At 38.0% G+C, this 19,497-nt stretch overlaps 1 pseudogene; it reads left to right on the forward strand.

Moving 5' to 3' along the window:
- Positions 1 to 19,497, forward strand: part of LOC113058960 (arf-GAP with Rho-GAP domain, ANK repeat and PH domain-containing protein 1-like) — a 46,710-nt pseudogene that overhangs the window by 15,480 nt on the left and 11,733 nt on the right.

Genomic DNA, 19,497 nt, shown 5'->3' on the forward strand with positions numbered 1-19,497 from the left:
TAAAAAAAGTAACTATTAATACTTTATAAATAAATTTAGCTTTTTTTCTGTGAACATTTGTGACAACATTGAACATTTAAATTTTATATACAATCTAGTGCTGTCAAATGATTAATCACGATTAATCACATCCAAAATAAGTTTTTGTTTATATAATATATGAGTGTGTACTTTCTATATTTATTATGTATATATTTATTTTTATTTTTAGGGCCCGAGCACCGATGGTGTGAGGACCCTCTTGGAATTGCTCCGTTTATTATTATTATTATTATTATTATTATTAGGGCCCGAGCACCGATGGTGTGAGGACCCTCTTGGAATTGCTCCGTTTATTATTATTATTATTATTATTATTATTATTATTATTATTATTATTATTCTTCTTCTCCAAAATGAATCGCATTTTTGAGGGCCTAAACATGCTCGAAAAGTCATGAAACTTTGCACACACCTCCGAACTGGCGAAAATTTACGTATGACATGGGTTTCAAAAGTGGGTGTGGCAAAATGGCTCAACAGCGCCACCTATACACGTTCAACGGTGTGCGCCTCGAGCTACGTTTCATGTACATGTATGAAAATCGGTGTACACATGTAACTCTCCAATACCTACAAAAAAGTCTCTTGGAGCAAAATCCGAAACCCAACAGGAAGTCGGTTATTTCTAATATTATGAGCAAATTTTGTGTCATTTTTGTCATTTCCACGCGTTGTATTTGAACGAACTCCTCCTAGAGATTCATTCAGATCAACACCAAATTTGGTATGCATAATCTAAAGGCCTTTGCGATGTTAAATTGCGAAGCTTTTGAGTTTTCGTTGAAGGGCCTGTTTGTGGCGGCCTGGCGAATTTCGATGATTCGCCATGAAACAGGAAGTTGCTATAACTCAGACATACAATGACCAATCTGCCCCAAACTTCACATGTTTGATTAGACTCCTGACCTGAACAGTTTGACATGACCATATTCACTTATAGTCATAGCGCCACCTATTGGCAACAGGAAGTGTCATATTTTACGCTGTGACGAACTACTCCTAGAAATTTTTTGACATCAATGTCTTTTTTGTGGTCAGTCTAATCTAAAGGCCTGTGCGATGTTCAGTTGTGAAGATCTTGAGTTTTCGTTAAAAGGCGTGTCCACGGCACCATGGCGAAGTATGATGTCTCGCCATGTGAATAAAAGATGTTATAACTCAGGCATAAAATGTCCGATCTTCCCCAAACTTCACATGTGTGATAAGAGTCCTGACCTGAACAGATCTGAAGGCCAATATTCCACCGGGTGTGGCAGAATGGCTCGATAGCGCCACCTATACACTTTCAACGGAGTGTGCCTCGAGCTATGTTTCACGTACATGTACAAAAATTGGTACACACATGTAACTCACCAATATCTACAAAAAAGTCTCTTGGTACGAAATCCGAATCCCAACAGGAAGTTGGTTATTTTGAATTTTCCCTGCAAAATTGGCATTGTTTTTGCCATTTTCAGGGGTTGTACTTTAACGAACTCCTCCTAGAGATTTATTCAGATCAACACCAAACTTGGTCAGTGTAATCTAACGCCATTTGCGATGTTAAATTGCGAAGGACTTGAGGTTTCGTTAAAGGGCGTGTCCATGGCGGCCTGACAAATTTCGATGTTTCGCCATGAAAAAGGAAGTTGCTGTAACTCAGACATACAATGTCCAATCTGCCCCAAACTTCACATGTTGGATAAGACTCTTGACCTGAACAGATCTACATGCCCATATTCAGTAATAGTCATAGCGCCACCTATTGGCAACAGGAAGTGACATATTTTACACTGTGACAGACTATTTCTAGAAATGTTATGACATCAATGTCTTTTTTGTGGTCAGTCTAATCTAAAGACCTGTGTGATGTTTAGTTGTGAAGATCTTGAGTTTTTGTTAAAAGGCGTGTCCATGGCACCGTGACGAAGTTCGATGTCTCGTCATGGGAATAAAAGATGTTATAACTCAGGCATAAAGTGTCCGATCTTGTCCAAACTTCACATGTGTGATAAGGGTCATGGCCTGAACAGATCTGAAGGCCAATATTCCATTGGGTGTGGCAAAATGGCTCGATAGCGCCACCTATAAACTTTCAACGGAGTGCATATGCACATTCAATGGAGTGCGCCTCGAGCTATTTTTCACGTACATGTACAAAAATCGGTACACACATGTAACACACCAATACCTACAAAAAAGTCCCATGTTACGAAATCCGAATCCCATCAGGAAGTCGGTTATTTAGAATTTTCTCTGCAAAATTGGCATTGTTTTTGCCATTTTCAGGGGTTGTACTTTAACAAACTACTCCTAGAGGTATATTCAGATCAACACCAAACTTGGTCAGTTAAATCTAAAGGCGTTTGCGATGTTAAATTGCGAAGATTTTGAGGTTTCGTTAAAGGGCATGTCCATGGTGGCCTGACAAAATTCGATGTTTCACCATGAAAAAGGAAGTTGCTGTTACTCAGACTTACAATGTCCAATCTGCCCCAAACTTCACATGTTAGATAAGACTTCTGCCCTTAACAGATCTACATGCCCATATTCAGTTATAGTCATAGCGCCACCTGCTGGCAACAGGAAGTGACATGTTGTATGCTGTGACAAACTACTCCTAGAATTTTTTTGAGATTAATGTATTTTTTGTAGTCAGTCTAATCTAAAGGCCTGTGCAATGTTAACTTGTGGATATCTTGAGTTTTTGTTAAAGGGCATGTCCATGGCGTCATGACAACTTTTGATGTCTCGCCACAGCAAGAGAAGTTGTTGTAACTCAGGCATAAAATGTTCAATCTTCCCCAAACTTCACATGTTCGATAAGAATCCTGCCTTAAACACATCTGAAGGCCAATATTCCATTATAGTGAAAGCGCCACCTGCTGGCAAGAGGAATATTGGCACATATATGGAGTAAACTTTGATATATTCTTCTTATATTTATGAGTTTAAATACATTTTTCTCAACGTTCACCTATTTACTAAAGCCACTCGCTGTTGGTGAGCCCGGGTGCGAGGGCCCGTTCATCGCTGCTTGCAGCTTTAATTATTATTATTATTATTAGGGCCCGAGCACCGATGGTGTGAGGACCCTCTTGGAATTGCTCCGTTTATTATTATTATTATTATTATTATTATTATTATTATTATTATTATTATTATTCTTCTCCAAAATGAATCGCATTTTTGAGGGCCTAAACATGCTCGAAAAGTCATGAAACTTTGCACACACCTCCGAACTGGCGAAAATTTACGTATGACATGGGTTTCAGAAGTGGGTGTGGCAAAATGGCTCAACAGCGCCACCTATACACGTTCAACGGTGTGCGCCTCGAGCTACGTTTCATGTACATGTATGAAAATCGGTGTACACATGTAACTCTCCAATACCTACAAAAAAGTCTCTTGGAGCAAAATCCGAAACCCAACAGGAAGTCGGTTATTTCTAATATTATGAGCAAATTTTGTGTCATTTTTGTCATTTCCACGCGTTGTATTTGAACGAACTCCTCCTAGAGATTCATTCAGATCAACACCAAATTTGGTATGCATAATCTAAAGGCCTTTGCGATGTTAAATTGCGAAGCTTTTGAGTTTTCGTTGAAGGGCCTGTGTGTGGCGGCCTGGCGAATTTCGATGATTCGCCATGAAACAGGAAGTTGCTATAACTCAGACATACAATGACCAATATGCCCCAAACTTCACATGTTTGATTAAACTCCTCACCTGAACAGTTTGACATGACCATATTCACTTATAGTCATAGCGCCACCTATTGGCAACAGGAAAAGTCATATTTTATGCTGCGAAGAACTACTCCTAGAAATTTTATGACATCAATGTATTTTTGTGGTCAGTCTAATCTAAAGGCCTGTGCAATGTTAAATTGTGAAGATCTTGAGTTTTCGTTTAAGGGCGTGTCCATGGCGCCGTGACAAAGTTCGATGTCTCGCCATGGGAGTAGAAGTTGTTGTAACTCAGGCATAAAATATCAGATCTTGCCCAAACTTCACATGTTTGATAAGAGTACTGACCTGCACACATCTGGAGGCCAATATTCCATTGGGTGTGGCAAAACGGCTCAATAGCGCCACCTATACACTTTCAATGGAGTGCGCCTCGAGCTACGTGTCACGTACATGTACGAAAATCGGTACACATATGTAACACACCAATATCTAAAAAAAAGTCTCTTGGTACGAAATCCGAATCCCAACAGGAAGTTGGTTATTTTGAATTTTCCTTCCAAAATTGGTGTTGTTTTTGCCATTTTCAGGGGTTGTACTTTAACGAACTCCTCCTAGAGATTTATTCAGATCAACACCAAACTTGGTCAGTGTAATCTTAAGCCCTTTGCGATGTTAATTTGCGAAGATCTTGAGGTTTCGTTAAAGGGCGTGTCCATGGCGGCCTGACAAATTTTGATGTTTCGCCATGAAAAAGGAAGTTGCTGTTACTCAGACATACAATGTCCAATCTGCCTCAAACATCACATGTTAGATAAGACTTCTGCCCTAAACAGATCTACATGCCCATATTCAGTCATAGTCATAGCGCCACCTGCTGGCAACAGGAAGTGTCATGTTTTACACTGCAAGGAACTACTCCAATAAATTTTATGACATCAACATTTTATTTTTGGTCATTCTAATCTAAAGGTCTTTGCAATGTTAAATTGTGGAGATCTTTAGATTTTATTAAAGGGCGTGTCCATGGCGCCATGACAAAATTTGATGTCTCGCCATAGGAAAAGAAGTTGTTGTAACTCAGGCTTGGAATGTTCGATATTCCCCAAACTTCACATGTTCGATAAGACTCCTGGCCTGAACACATCTGAAGGCCAATATTCCATTATAATGATAGCGCCACCTATTGGCAACAGGAAAATTGCCACATATAAATGACTTTGACATATTCCACTTATATTTACGAATTGAAATGCATATTTCTCACCTTCACCTTTTTACTAAAGCCACACGATTGCGGTGAGCCGGGTGCGAGGGCCCGTTCATCGCTGCTTGCAGCTTTAATTAGGGCCCGAGCACCGATGGTGTGAGGACCCTCTTGTATCTGCTTTGTTTATTATTATTATTCTTCTTCTTCTTCTTCTTCTCCCGAATGAATCGCATTTTTGAGGGCTTTAACATGCTCAAAAAGTCATGAAACTTTGCACACTCGTCAAACCTGGTGAAAATTTTCGTCTGATATAGGATTCAGAAGAGGGTGTGGCAAAATGGCTCGACAGCGCCACCTATACCAAGAAAATCAACAGCCTTCCAGCTATGTTTCACGTACATGCACGAAAATTGGCACACATATGTAACACACCAATACCTACAAAAAAGACTCTTGGAGCGAAATTCTAAACCCAACAGGAAGTCGGTTATTTTTAATATTATGAGCATATTTTGTGTAATTTTGGTCATTTCCATGTGTTGTATTTTAACGAACTCCTCCTAGAGAGTTCTTCAAATCAACACCAAATTTGGTATGCCTAATCTAAAGGCCTTTGCGATGTTAAATTGCGAAGATCCTGACTTTTCGTTGAAGGGCGTGTCCGTGGCGCCCTGGCGAATTTCGATGATTCGCCATGAAAAATGAAGTTGCTATAACTCACACATACAATGACCAATCTGCCCCAAACTTCACATGTTTGATGAGACTCCGAACCTGAACAGATTGACATGCCCATATTCAGTTATAGTCATAGCGCCACCTATTGGCAACAGGAAGTGACATATTTTACGCTGCGACGAACTACTCCTAGAAATTTTATGACATCAATGTCTTTTTTGTGGTCAGTCTAATCTAAAGGCCTGTGCGATGTTCAGTTGTGAAGATCTTGAGTTTTCGTTAAAAGGCTTGTTCATGGCGCCGCGACGAAGTTCGATGTCTCGCCATGCGAATAAAAGATGTTATAACTCAGGCATAAGATGTCCGATCCTCCCCAAACTTCACATGTGTGATAAGAGTCCTGACCTGAATAGATCTGCAGGCCAATATTCCACCGGGTGTGGCAGAATGGCTCGATAGCGCCACCTATACACTTTCAACAGAGTGTGCCTCGAGCTATGTTTCACGTACATGTACAAAAATTGGTACACACATGTAACTCACCAATATCTACAAAAAAGTCTCTTGGTACGAAATCCAAATCCCAACAGGAAGTCGGTTATTTAGAATTTTCCCTGCAAAATTGGTGTTGTTTTTGCCATTTTCAGGGGTTGTACTTTAACGAACTCCTCCTAGAGATTTATTCAGATCAACACCAAACTTGGTCAGTGTAATTTTAAGCCCTTTGCGATGTTAAATTGCGAAGATCTTGAGGTTTCGTTAAAGGGCGTGTCCATGGCGGCCTGACAAATTTCGATGTTTCGCCATGAAAAAGGAAGTTGCTGTAACTCAGACATACAATGTCCAATCTGCCCCAAACTTCACATGTTGGATAAGACTCTTGACCTGAACAGATCTACATGCCAATATTCAGTTATAGTCATAGCGCCACCTGCTGGCAACAGGAAGTGTCGTGTTTTACACTGCAAAGAACTACTCCAAGAAATTTTATGACATCAACATTTTATTTTGCTCAGTCTAATCTAAAGGTCTTTGCAATGTTAAATTGTGGAGATCTTTAGATTTTTGTTAAAGGGCGTGTCCATGGCGCCATGACAAAATTTGATGTCTCGCCACAGCAAGAGAAGTTGTTGTAACTCAGGCTTGGAATGTTCGATTTTCCCCAAACTTCACATGTTCGATAAGGCTCCTAGCCTGAACACATCTGAAGGCCAATATTCCATTATAATGATAGCGCCACCTATTGGCAACAGGAAAATTGGCACATATAAGTGACTTTGACATATTCCACTTATATTAACGATTTGAAATGCATATTTCTCACCTTCACCTTTTTACTAAAGCCACACGATTGCGGTGAGCCCGGGTGCGAGGGCCCGTTCATCGCTGCTTGCAGCTTTAATTATTATTATTATTCTTCTTCTCCAAAATGAATCGCATTTTTGAGGGCCTAAACATGCTCGAAAAGTCATGAAACTTTGCACACACCTCCGAACTGGCGAAAATTTACGTATGAAATGGGTTTCAGAAGTGGGTGTGGCAAAATGGCTCAACAGCGCCACCTATACACGTTCAACGGTGTGCGCCTCGAGCTACGTTTCATGTACATGTATGAAAATCGGTGTACACATGTAACTCTCCAATACCTACAAAAAAGTCTCTTGGAGCAAAATCCGAAACCCAACAGGAAGTCGGTTATTTCTAATATTATGAGCAAATTTTGTGTCATTTTTGTCATTTCCACGCGTTGTATTTGAACGAACTCCTCCTAGAGATTCATTCAGATCAACACCAAATTTGGTATGCATAATCTAAAGGCCTTTGCGATGTTAAATTGCGAAGCTTTTGAGTTTTCGTTGAAGGGCCTGTTTGTGGCGGCCTGGCGAATTTCGATGATTCGCCATGAAACAGGAAGTTGCTATAACTCAGACATACAATGACCAATCTGCCCCAAACTTCACATGTTTGATTAGACTCCTGACCTGAACAGTTTGACATGACCATATTCAGTTATAGTCATAGCGCCACCTATTGGCAACAGGAAGTGTCATATTTTATGCTGCGAAGAACTACTCCTAGAAATTTTATGACATCAATGTCTTTTTGTGGTCAGTCTAATCTAAAGGCCTGTGCAATGTTAAATTGTGAAGATCTTGAGTTTTCGTTTAAGGGCGTGTCTATGGCGCCGTGACAAAGTTCGATGTCTCGCCATGGGAGTAGAAGTTGTTGTAACTCAGGCATAAAATATCAGATCTTGCCCAAACTTCACATGTTTGATAAGAGTACTGACCTGCACACATCTGGAGGCCAATATTCCATTGGGTGTGGCAAAATGGCTCGATAGCGCCACCTATACACTTTCAATGGAGTGCGCCTCGAGCTACGTGTCACGTACATGTACGAAAATCGGTACACATATGTAACACACCAATATCTAAAAAAAAGTCTCTTGGTACGAAATCCGAATCCCAACAGGAAGTTGGTTATTTTGAATTTTCCTTCCAAAATTGGTGTTGTTTTTGCCATTTTCAGGGGTTGTACTTTAACGAACTCCTCCTAGAGATTTATTCAGATCAACACCAAACTTGGTCAGTGTAATCTTAAGCCCTTTGCGATGTTAAATTGCGAAGATCTTGAGGTTTCGTTAAAGGGCGTGTCCATGGCGGCCTGACAAATTTTGATGTTTCGCCATGAAAAAGGAAGTTGCTGTTACTCAGACATACAATGTCCAATCTGCCTCAAACATCACATGTTAGATAAGACTTCTGCCCTAAACAGATCTACATGCCCATATTCAGTCATAGTCATAGCGCCACCTGCTGGCAACAGGAAGTGTCATGTTTTACACTGCAAGGAACTACTCCAATAAATTTTATGACATCAACATTTTATTTTTGGTTATTCTAATCTAAAGGTCTCTGCAATGTTAAATTGTGGAGATCTTTAGATTTTATTAAAGGGCGTGTCCATGGCGCCATGACAAAATTTGATGTCTCGCCATAGGAAAAGAAGTTGTTGTAACTCAGGCATGAAATGTTCGATATTCCCCAAACTTCACATGTTCGATAAGACTCCTGGCCTGAACACATCTGAAGGCCAATATTCCATTATAATGATAGCGCCACCTATTGGCAACAGGAAAATTGCCACATATAAATGACTTTGACATATTCCACTTATATTTACGAATTGAAATGCATATTTCTCACCTTCACCTTTTTACTAAAGCCACACGATTGCGGTGAGCCGGGTGCGAGGGCCCGTTCATTGCTGCTTGCAGCTTTAATTTTTATTTATATTTTGAAAATATTTACGTTTCTATATATTTATATTATTATATTTAATATTATATATAAATATATTTAATATATAAACAACATTTTTCTTAAATATATACATGCATGTGTTTGTATTTATATATAAATAATAAATATACACAGTATACACTCATATATTATGTACAAAACTTTTATTAATCGTTTGACAGTACTAATACAATCATTTAAAATGTACATCTTTTGCATCTTTTTAACGAAATACAAATATTTAAATTGTAGCTATAATAAAACCTTGTTTTAATGACATTTATTCAAATATTAAATAAGGAAGATAATAATAAAATGAATGTAATATTCTGCATATATTTATCAAAATGTTATACTTTGTGTTTCTTTGTTCAAGACTTCTTAAACGTCTCTATTGGTTAAATTAATGAGAAAAGCAACGTTGCTCTTTGATCACTCGTCACGCTAGAAATGGAAGGGGAAGTTAAGTGCATTGCATTGTGGGATACATCACCTCACTGCACATTTGAGCTGATTGTCCGAGTGTCCCATGCATACTAAGCACATTGTGTTATTGTAAAACACAGCGAACATTCATGACTCAATGCTTTTACACAATGCTCTTGCACAAACCGTGGTGTTTGTGTTTCCTGTGCGCTGACTCGAGGTCACGGAGTCACGAGGCCTGCTGACCGTCACACGGGTCAAACTGACCACAGCATGAGTCACAGCTGGACACTGCCCTCTGGTGAACAGACAGGGGCAGCCGATTATATCGGAAAACCTTCTAGAAAATAAAATTGAATTTGTGTTAATTTGAATAATTTCTACATTTTTATAACTTCTTATAAAAGTCTTGAGTGTTTGCTGTGATCTGTAGAAGTTCTGCATGTGAGCACTAGATGTCAGCAGATCTCCTCTGATCAAACTGTGTCCTTTACTCAAACCAAAAGTGACCCACAATGCTGTGTGTGACGCTGCTGCCTACACACACACACACACACACACACACACACAAGCATCTTGAATTGAGTTTTGGTGATCTTCCAGAAAGATTGTTTACTGTCAGCATGTGAATTCATGGTTATCAGATTTATTGCCAAAAGTAATCATGATAATATTCTCAATGCAATGACAAATCTGTACACTTTACTTTTGAGTTTGTTTCTAAATTATCATTCTGATTATACTGTGATGTATGTTTATATAAAATAAAATAATTTTAAAAATACAATTCAATATTTATAATAAGAATTATGCATATTATAAGATTTATACAAATATAATAATAATAATATATATTTATAATTACTATTATAATTATATAATAGTTTTTTTATTTTGATCATATAACATTTTTATTTTTAATGTAAAATATATTTTAAAATATTTTTAAATTACTATTAAAGGTTGTAATAATTATTTGTTATATTATTATAATATTTTCCACATTACACTTCTTTCATTACAATAATGATAATTTTGAAGAAAATTATTTTAGAGTGCAATTAAATAAATGCTTGCATGATTTTTTTTTTTTATTAATCAAAATTTGTTATAATATTATAAATAAATATAGTTTATTTAATATAAATGTTTTTTGCTACACAGTGCACAAAAGCAGATAGGTGTCGTTTGGCTGTTGTTGTTGTAGCGCTGAAGCAGATCACTGGGTTCAGTCGAGCGTTTGTGAACAGGAGGCAGATTTCAGGAAGCTCTTTGTTTTGTCTGAAGGTCTCCGCACAGTTTTCCACTTCCGCCTGACTTCTGAGTGACTGGTTTGGGTCTCGTTCTCTCGTTCTCGACGGGGTTCGGTTTCTTTCACACTTGTTTAGCGGACAGCTTTCGCTCATCTCTCTCTCCTCCTGAGCTTCATCAGTGTTTATGATGGGGTTTCAGTCACTCTTCAGTCTCTAATGGCCTTATCTGACGTGTTTGAGCAGGTAAGTGGAAGTGTGTGTTTTAAACAATCCTTTCAGTCTGTGTGTTCAGTGCTGTTGTCTTACTCTGGCGTGTGTGTTGAGTGGTGTTTTCTGGCTGCTGGGATCTTGTGCAGTTTTAACTGTGTTTCTGAAGCATCACTTGTGGAAGTATTGACTAGTTTCTCGAGTCCTTCAGACACTCACTTTCGTTTCCGATGGCATCACAGCTGTATTTATAAGCTGATGCTCTGCACTGTAAAACCACAGCTTCGTCTTTCTGGTGGTTTGTGTTCGTATCGTTCCTGCGTTTCTCTCTTGATTGGCTCCTTTGGGATGAGGATCTGCTTGAATCTGTTGAATCTGCTAGTAGTATGGGTTGATTGATACAGGTTTGGGTTAAAGACAGCCAATGCAGGCAGAACGCTGGGGTTTCACAATCACAGGTGAACGGGTGAAACTGCAGTCATCTCAGTCAGTCTGTGCTCTATAAATGTGTTCGTATGCGTGCGTGGATCATAAAGTCTTTATTTTTATATCAAACCGTGTATTATTAGCACATCTCATGCCTGTTATCACCTGCTCGAGATGCATCGCTGCGTTGGAGAAATGATCGGACGAAAGCAGATGTTTGTAGTTGATGGACCGCTAGCCATTGGTCAATAAATGGTAAGATTTCACTTTCCAGCGTTTGAGTCAGAGGCAAAGTAGGAGTTTAACACTGATGTTGTGTGTGTGTGTGTGAGCGCTAGTGAAGGCTTCATTCAGAAGGCAGTATTTAGCAGCTCTTTTGTGTTTTAGGACTGATGGTCAGTTGTTCTGCTGGTCACAGGAAGCAGCATTGTTTGACCGTCCACATGGGCCTGATCTCTCACACACACGAGGAAATGTGTTTCTAGTCTGATAAATGTTTCACAAACGCTGTTCAAGCACTGAAATAAACCTGTGAATTCCTGTAGTCTGTGTTAAAGTAGGGTGAATGTCAGAACGTTGCTCATTTACTGTCTGTTGTGTTCAGAATTTATACTAGACTGTTATACTACTGGCCAAGGCTCTTCTGCTCTTTTATTTGATGACAAATACAATAAAAATAGTGAAATATTATTAGAATTTCAAATAGCTGTTTTCTATGTCAATCTCTGTTCAAATTTAATTTATTTCTGCGATCAAAGCTGAAATTTCATTATTGTTAATTATTTATATATATATATATATATATATATATCTTCAGTGTCACATATTTTTGTTGAAGTTGTGGTACGTTATCATCCAAAATTAATTTATAAAAAAATGAATACTTTTATTCATCAAGGATGCATTACATTTATCAAAAGTGACCGTAAAGACATTTATAAAAAACATCATATTATTCTGATTTCTGAAGATCATGTGACACTGAAGACTGGAGGAATGATGCTGAAAATACAGCGGAGCATCACAGAAATAAATTACACTTTAACACAGATTCACACAGAAAACAGATGTTTACATTAGAATAATATTATACTATTTTTTTTATACTTTTTTTTTCTCTTTTTCCAAACGTTTGACTGATTGAATGGATATGATGTAATGGTCACACATAATTGTTTGTGATCATGTGCAGTAGGAGCAGAAACATGAGGTCCATGACAGTTTTATGTTGACTTCACCTGTACAGGTGTGTTAGTCGATCACTATCTGCTCTCATGAAACCTGTTGTGTGAGGTGCTCCTGAGCTCACAGATGTACCGCGACACACACACACACACACCGTCAGCGTCAGAATGGAGCCGAGTAATGATGAAGCTTGCTCTGTCTGCTCCTCCAGCTCTCCTGCAGATGACCCCTTCGACACGGATCGAGTCCCAGACGTCCCGCCGCGAAAGACCAGACCCTCGACGGAGAAGGAGAGCTCAGAGAGAGACGTCAGAAACCGTGAGTAGAGCAAGAAAGTGACATGACTTTAACCTCCTCAGCAGACGCTCACATTAAACTAACAGAACCATAATGATCACCGGTTCAAGAGCGTGATGTGTGTTTGGGACAGGTGCTGGTTTCTGTCATGTTTGGTTGAAACAAGAAGTTGACATTTCAAAGAGCTTGTTCCACTTTTTTTAAGTAGGCAGTAGGCTTTAGTTTGCATCTTATCTGTGAACATGATTGACAGCTTAGGAATCAGGGGGCGGGGCTTCAAATCAGGGGGAGGGGCTTCCTAAAGCAGGGGTTTTCAAACCCTCGGGTCGATGGGATGATTTAAGGAAAATGTATATGTGACAAAGTTTAAGACTCTGGGAAATACCGGCGTAACTTTAATAACGTAACTTCACCCAAAAATGAAGATTAGCCCATGACTTACTCTAGCTGATCTAGGTGTGTATGACTTTCTTCTTTCAGTCGAATCCAGTTGGAGTTATACTCTATTATACTGACTCTTCCAAGCTTTAAAATGGCAGTGAATGGGTGTTTGTTTTCAGTAGTCCAAAAGAAGTCCAATAAAGCGCATCATAAAGAGTGCTCCTCACGGTGAATAAAGGTTTGCTCTGGTCAGTTACTGATAACATCTATAACACTTTGTGAGTGGTCAGCGACGCTGAGAACACTGTAACAACATCCTGCAAACACCCAGAACACCCTAGAAACCGCCCAGAAACCACCTCCTGATTGCCGCAATGATTAAGTGCAGTCGGAGCCAGAAGGTCATTACTCACCATTTATCATCATTATTCTCCACGAGTTTCTCTGTGTAAACCACCTGAGCTGCAGTCTCGTCAGACCAGTTTTCAGCTGTGTGTGTGTGTGTGTGTGTGTGTGTGTGTGTGCCTGTTACTGCGTGTCTGTGTGTGTCTGGCGTGTGTCTGCATGTAATGCCGTGTGTGTGTGTGTGTAATTGGCTGACTATGCCTCTTTTTCTTTTAAAGAAAAATATAGCTACATTTGGTCTTAATATGGAATTTTTGTCTTTTTGACACAATTTAGTATAAAAGCGTCTTATTATTGACAGTTATATCAAATAACGAGTTGATAAGATGTTAAAAAAACATTTTTTTGCTTCCAGTTCCTCCAGCATTTGTAAGGTCGAGTCAAAAATGTTGAAATATATCTGTTTCTCTGTATCTCTCACTGTTTTCCCTCTTTCTGTCCGTCATGACTCCCTGCAGAGTTGGATTCGGGTGAAAGTTCAGCTGAATATGACGAGTGTGAGCCCAGCGGAGACGCTAAACTCATAGACATGGCCAGCAAGGTGCGTCCAGAGCCTTTTATTCCCAACACATCACAACTGTTCACTAGGATCAGACACCGTGTGATTGACAGCTCTCTCCTCCAATAGATGTCCTTGGTGGTTCCCAAGGCAAGGAAAGCCCGTTACAGCAGCCTGTGCAGCGACGACGAGCTGCTGGAGGACGACACCAACTGTTACGAATCAGTGACTGAGAAGTGAGTCGCTTTTATTGTTCTGCTGATTACGCAGATGTGTACGTTCCCAAACTGTTATTGTACAGTTAGTTTCATGTCAAGAAATTCATGTCACGTTGAAATCTGATAATGTAACACTTACTCTCTCTCTCTCTCTCTCTCTCTCTCTCTCTCTCTCAGACGGAGTTCATGGATCGAAGATTTCGGTTCGATCTCTGGCTCTCAGAACAGCATCTACCTGCCGAACACAGGTCATGTCAGTGCTCCGCCCCCTCGGGAAGACCCCGCCTCCACCAGCGTCCCTGTCATTAAAATGGGCTGGCTGTACAAGAATCCTCCTCAGGGGTGCGTTTGGGTTTTGATTTCACACCGACTTTAGAACACTACAGGATTTAAACTTTTGAACCGGTTCTTTTATGTGATTCATTTGAACGAACTGATTCACTGAATCAGAATTCCCAGCCATAAGTATTTATCACTTATCTGAGACTATTAGACAAATCTATTTTATTTCTAAATATTGATTTTGATTTGGTCTTCCAGATTCAGAACAGCAGGGATTCTGTTAGCTAAACCCATATTTGTATAATTTATTAAAATATTTATTTAATATTTATTAAATACAGACCAGCAAAAAAGCTGTGAGATGTCCATGCTAAAAATAAAGTAGTTTCTAAATGTAGAATAATTTGGTTGAAAATGTGAAAATGTGAAAGCTATAGTTTCTGTTTTTATCCCTGAGCTTATTCCTCATTTTTAATTATAATATTTATTATTTTCAGACTTTTTTTTTGTGTTCACAGTTTCATTGAATGATCACATGAATAATCATTTAATCTAAAGGATGAAAAATGTATTTATCTGCATGTGAAATCACAAAATAACTGAGCTGAGTAAAACAACAGCTATTGTAAAGCTTCTTTATAAATGAAATTTATTGTGGTAATAAATGTGATTCTACAAATTCTTTTGATGGAGATTAACATCTGCTGACAAAAGCCAAAGTATTTTTTTTAACCTGTGTGTTTGTGTGTGTGTGTGTGTGTGTGTGTGCAGGTCTCTGATCTACCAGCACCGCTGGGTCAAACTGGACGCTGAATACCTGAGATACTTCGACACTGAGAAGGTGATTCTGATTGGTGAAAGGGTTAAAGTCACGTTTGTACAGTCACACTCTCTGTGGCATGTGAAAAAAGACCTGATGTTCATCAGTGCTGAACGAATGCGTCTCACCACACATTTCCTTTAACATCCGCTGCTGATGTGTCGATTACACGCCTCTGTGTGTGTGTGTGTGTGTGTGTGCAGGACGTCTACTCGAAGAGGATCATCCCAACACTGTCCATCACCAGTGTGGTCAACGTTGGAGAGCAGAAGTTTGAAGTGGTGACGCACAATCGCACTTTCCTGTTTCGGGCCGAGAGCGACTGTGAGTGTACAGACTGTGTGTGTGTGTGTGTGTGTGAGTTTAAAGCAAATGAGAGACACAATGATGATCAGTGAGGTTTTGTGGTCTGGTGAAGCTAAAGCTAATGTGAACGTCTGACCTCACAACACAAATACACATGCAGAAAACACACTGTTCAGCACAAACAAATAAATAAGAATAAAAAAACAAAAAAAACTAATAAAATCACATTTTCTTTCTTTATTTTAATTAAAAACATTTTTTGGTATTTTTTATTATAATTATTAATTTATTTAATTTATAAAAATAAAAAAAATTTATTTTTAAATAATAGCCTATATTTAAAATATAATTTATAAATAATATAATAATACTAACAATATTTAATGTATAAGTGTTTATTTTGTTAGTTCTTTTGTAATTATTATGATTATTTTATTTTATTTTAAATGTTTATTATAAAACGATTATATATATATATATATATATATATATAAAATATTAATTAAGATTAATTGATAATGCTTTTATCATGGTATACGGTATTATCCCGGTATTGAAATTTTGTTTTAAAAAAGAGGTCATAATACAGTGTAAAAGGTTAAATAACTTTTTTTCTTTAACAAAAATAAATAAACATTTAAAACAATAAAGCAATACAGAAAAAAATTACATTAAAGTGCAAAAGAACTATAAAGACCACTAGGTATCACTTTACAATAAGAGCTCATTAGTTAACCTTAGTTAATGCATTAACATTCAAGGCAAGGCAAGTTTATTTATAGCACGTTTCGTACACAATGGTAATTCAAAAAGAAAGTAAAAAAGTCATGAAGAAAAATAATCACAAAAATAAAACAAGCAATTTAAGAACTTGAAAATGAAAATGATTTAAAAATTGACTTAAAATGAATTTAAGACATTTTAAAAATAGAAAATGATTTTACTTCAAATACAGTGCAATGCATAAAATATAGTGTAATCAGTTCGGACGTCTCATAGTGCTCATTCAATAAGTGCACAGCTAAACAATGAGCAATAGCTACATTTACTATAGAAGTTATTAATATTTGTTAAAAAAATACAAGTCTTTAGTTCCTGTTAGCTCATTAAATAACACAACTAATGTTTGCAACTAATGTTTTCATTGGCAGTGTATGTTAACTAATGAAGCCATAATGTAATGTATGAATGAACAATAAAAGATCAAACCACTTTCAAACTATATCTAGGGCACTCGTAGTCCAGATTAAAAAATAAATAAAAATGAATGTTTGAAGATAAATAGTCTAAATATTTCAGTAGTTGGCTCTGTAATAAACACCATAGGGAAAACACAAATCTGAATGGTTATTAAAATTATTTAGAAAGAAACAGCTGCTTTATTTACGGGGTTTAAAGGCTAACGGCTGCAGTTTAGCGCCATCTGCTGAACTTTTTTTGCTAATTATTATAATTATTTTTTTTCTTACATATTTACGTGTGTCTCTCACTAGTGCTGACCACTGATTAAAATATTAATTAATCTAAATAATTAAGTGTTCTTTTATATTGCAATAATTTCACGTTCTATCTTGAAATCAATGTAGATATAACATTGATTGTAACTTAAATAAATATAATAGCCTAAAAACTGTATATTTTTAATAATTGTTTGTTTATGACTAAAGGCGAGCATCACTGACACTAAACTACTGATGTCTTTCCTAATATTTAACCATTGACTTGCCATTCAACATTACAGTACAATACAGAGCTGTCAGTTTTAACATTACTGTAATAACATAAACCAATCATCACGTGTGTGTGTGTGTGTGTGTGTGTGTGTGTCAGTGGAGCGGAGCGAGTGGGTGTCGGTGTTGAAGAGCTGTGTGGGGGTCTCCCACGCTCGCACCAGTCTGGACGTGACCTTTAACCCCTGCGTGAGCTCCGAGATGAAGGGTTACCTGGAGCTGCGCGGCCTGCGCTCCAAACTCTACACCGTGGTGTGTGCAGATAAAGTCTTCCTCTACAAGAACACTGAGGTGAACTGTCAATCAATAACTCTGACTCTAGTCACACTACTGACCTCAGTACAGTCTTCAGCAGTGTAAAAAATACTTATTATAGCAGCAGAACGCCGGCCGCATCAGTGTGTGTGACAGCCGCATGAATTCATTTCTGTGAATCAGCGCATTGAGTGAATTTATTTGTATATATATAGTTAAACTACATGACAATTGGAAATGTTTCTTTGGCTGGAATAAGATCTATTTTTATTTAATTTCAGTTAACATTAACATACTTGTGTTGTTTTATCTCTGTAAACTTCAATGTTAGCGACGAATTAGAAGCTGCTGCTTGTCATTTCCTGTCACTGAATGATGTGGCCGACGTTTGCTCATTGTGTGTGTGTGTGTGTGTGTGTGTGTGTGTGTGGTAAGAGTGAAGCATGACACTGAGTGACGCCCGTATATGCAGATGCAGTATATACAGTAGTGTAATAGTAATTGTATTAATCAGTGTTATATTACATTATTTAAAACAGCATTTGTGTGTATGTGTATGCATTATAGATTAGGAATGATAGTCTAATGTGATAAACATTGTAATGTATAGGAATGTGCACGTGTGTGTGTGTGTGTGTGTGTGTGTGTGTGTGCAGGATTATCGTCTGGGGATCGGCATCACCTCGATTGATATGAATGTTGGTAATGTGAAGGAAGTGGATCGGAGAGCGTTTGATCTGACCACACCGTATCGTATATTCAGGTGAGACTTTCATGTGTTCGTTCACGTTCACGTTCAGATTACTTTCCGTCCATCATGCATTCATTCATTTTATCTGCTCTCTTTCTCCGAGTCAAGTGTGTGAGAGAGAATACATGAATGTGATACGTGTGTGTGTGTGTGTGTGTGTGTGTGTGTGTTCTGGCTCCGTCTCACATCTGTTGTGGTTTTGTATATTTGACTCGTCTGCTGTGTGTTTTCCTCTCTCTTGTGCTTCTCAGTGAATCTGAAGGTCAGATGTGTGTGAAATGCATTGTTCAAAACCCAGCGAAGCTTATTCACAAAAACCTGCATGTACAACATTAGAATTAGATGTAACACGAGTATTAAAAACAGAAACAAAAAAAACTACAATTAGAAGTGAATTCATATAAATATGTTACTAAAATAACCAAAACAAAACCTGAAAATGGAATAAAAAAAACATACTAAAATTATTAAAACTTAATTACAATTAAACAATTAAATTACACTCCAAATATAAAAATAAAAGTTCATTCAAAAAATAAAATTAATCGTATTTTCCCTTTAAAAATATATTTCTCCTGACCGCATTGGAAGAAATTTGTTCTGTTTTTAATCATAAACTCATTACAATTTGTTACATTTCTTTGTGAGCCCTTCCATCTTCTTTACTTGGTCTTTAAAAGGTGTTTAAAAGTCTGTGTGTGTGTAGTTTCGTCGCAGATACGGATCAGCTGAAGGATCAGTGGGTGGAGGCCATGCGGAACTCTATCGCTGAGGCCTTGTCCAATTACGAAGTGGCTGAGCGGATCTGGGCGGAGCCGTCCAATCAGATGTGTGCTGACTGCAGCGCTGCCAAACCTGAGTGGGCCGCCATCAACCTGTGCGTGGTTTTCTGCAAGCGATGCGCAGGTAACGACCAATCATGAGGAATTATTACTAAGTATATTATTATTGAATACAGCCTTACAACCCTGGATTTTTTAAATTGCAATTGTTTTTTTTTTTTATCATCAAACACCTGTCTGTGTGTCTGTCTGTGACAGGAGAGCATCGTGGTCTCGGTCAGAGCATATCTAAAGTGCGCAGTCTCAAAATGGACAAGAAGGTCTGGACTGATGATCTCATCCAGGTGTGTTTTGTGTTCTTCTTCTGTGGT

Source organism: Carassius auratus, chromosome 40 (assembly GCF_003368295.1).
Source record: "Carassius auratus strain Wakin chromosome 40, ASM336829v1, whole genome shotgun sequence".
Lineage (NCBI taxonomy): Eukaryota > Metazoa > Chordata > Actinopteri > Cypriniformes > Cyprinidae > Carassius > Carassius auratus.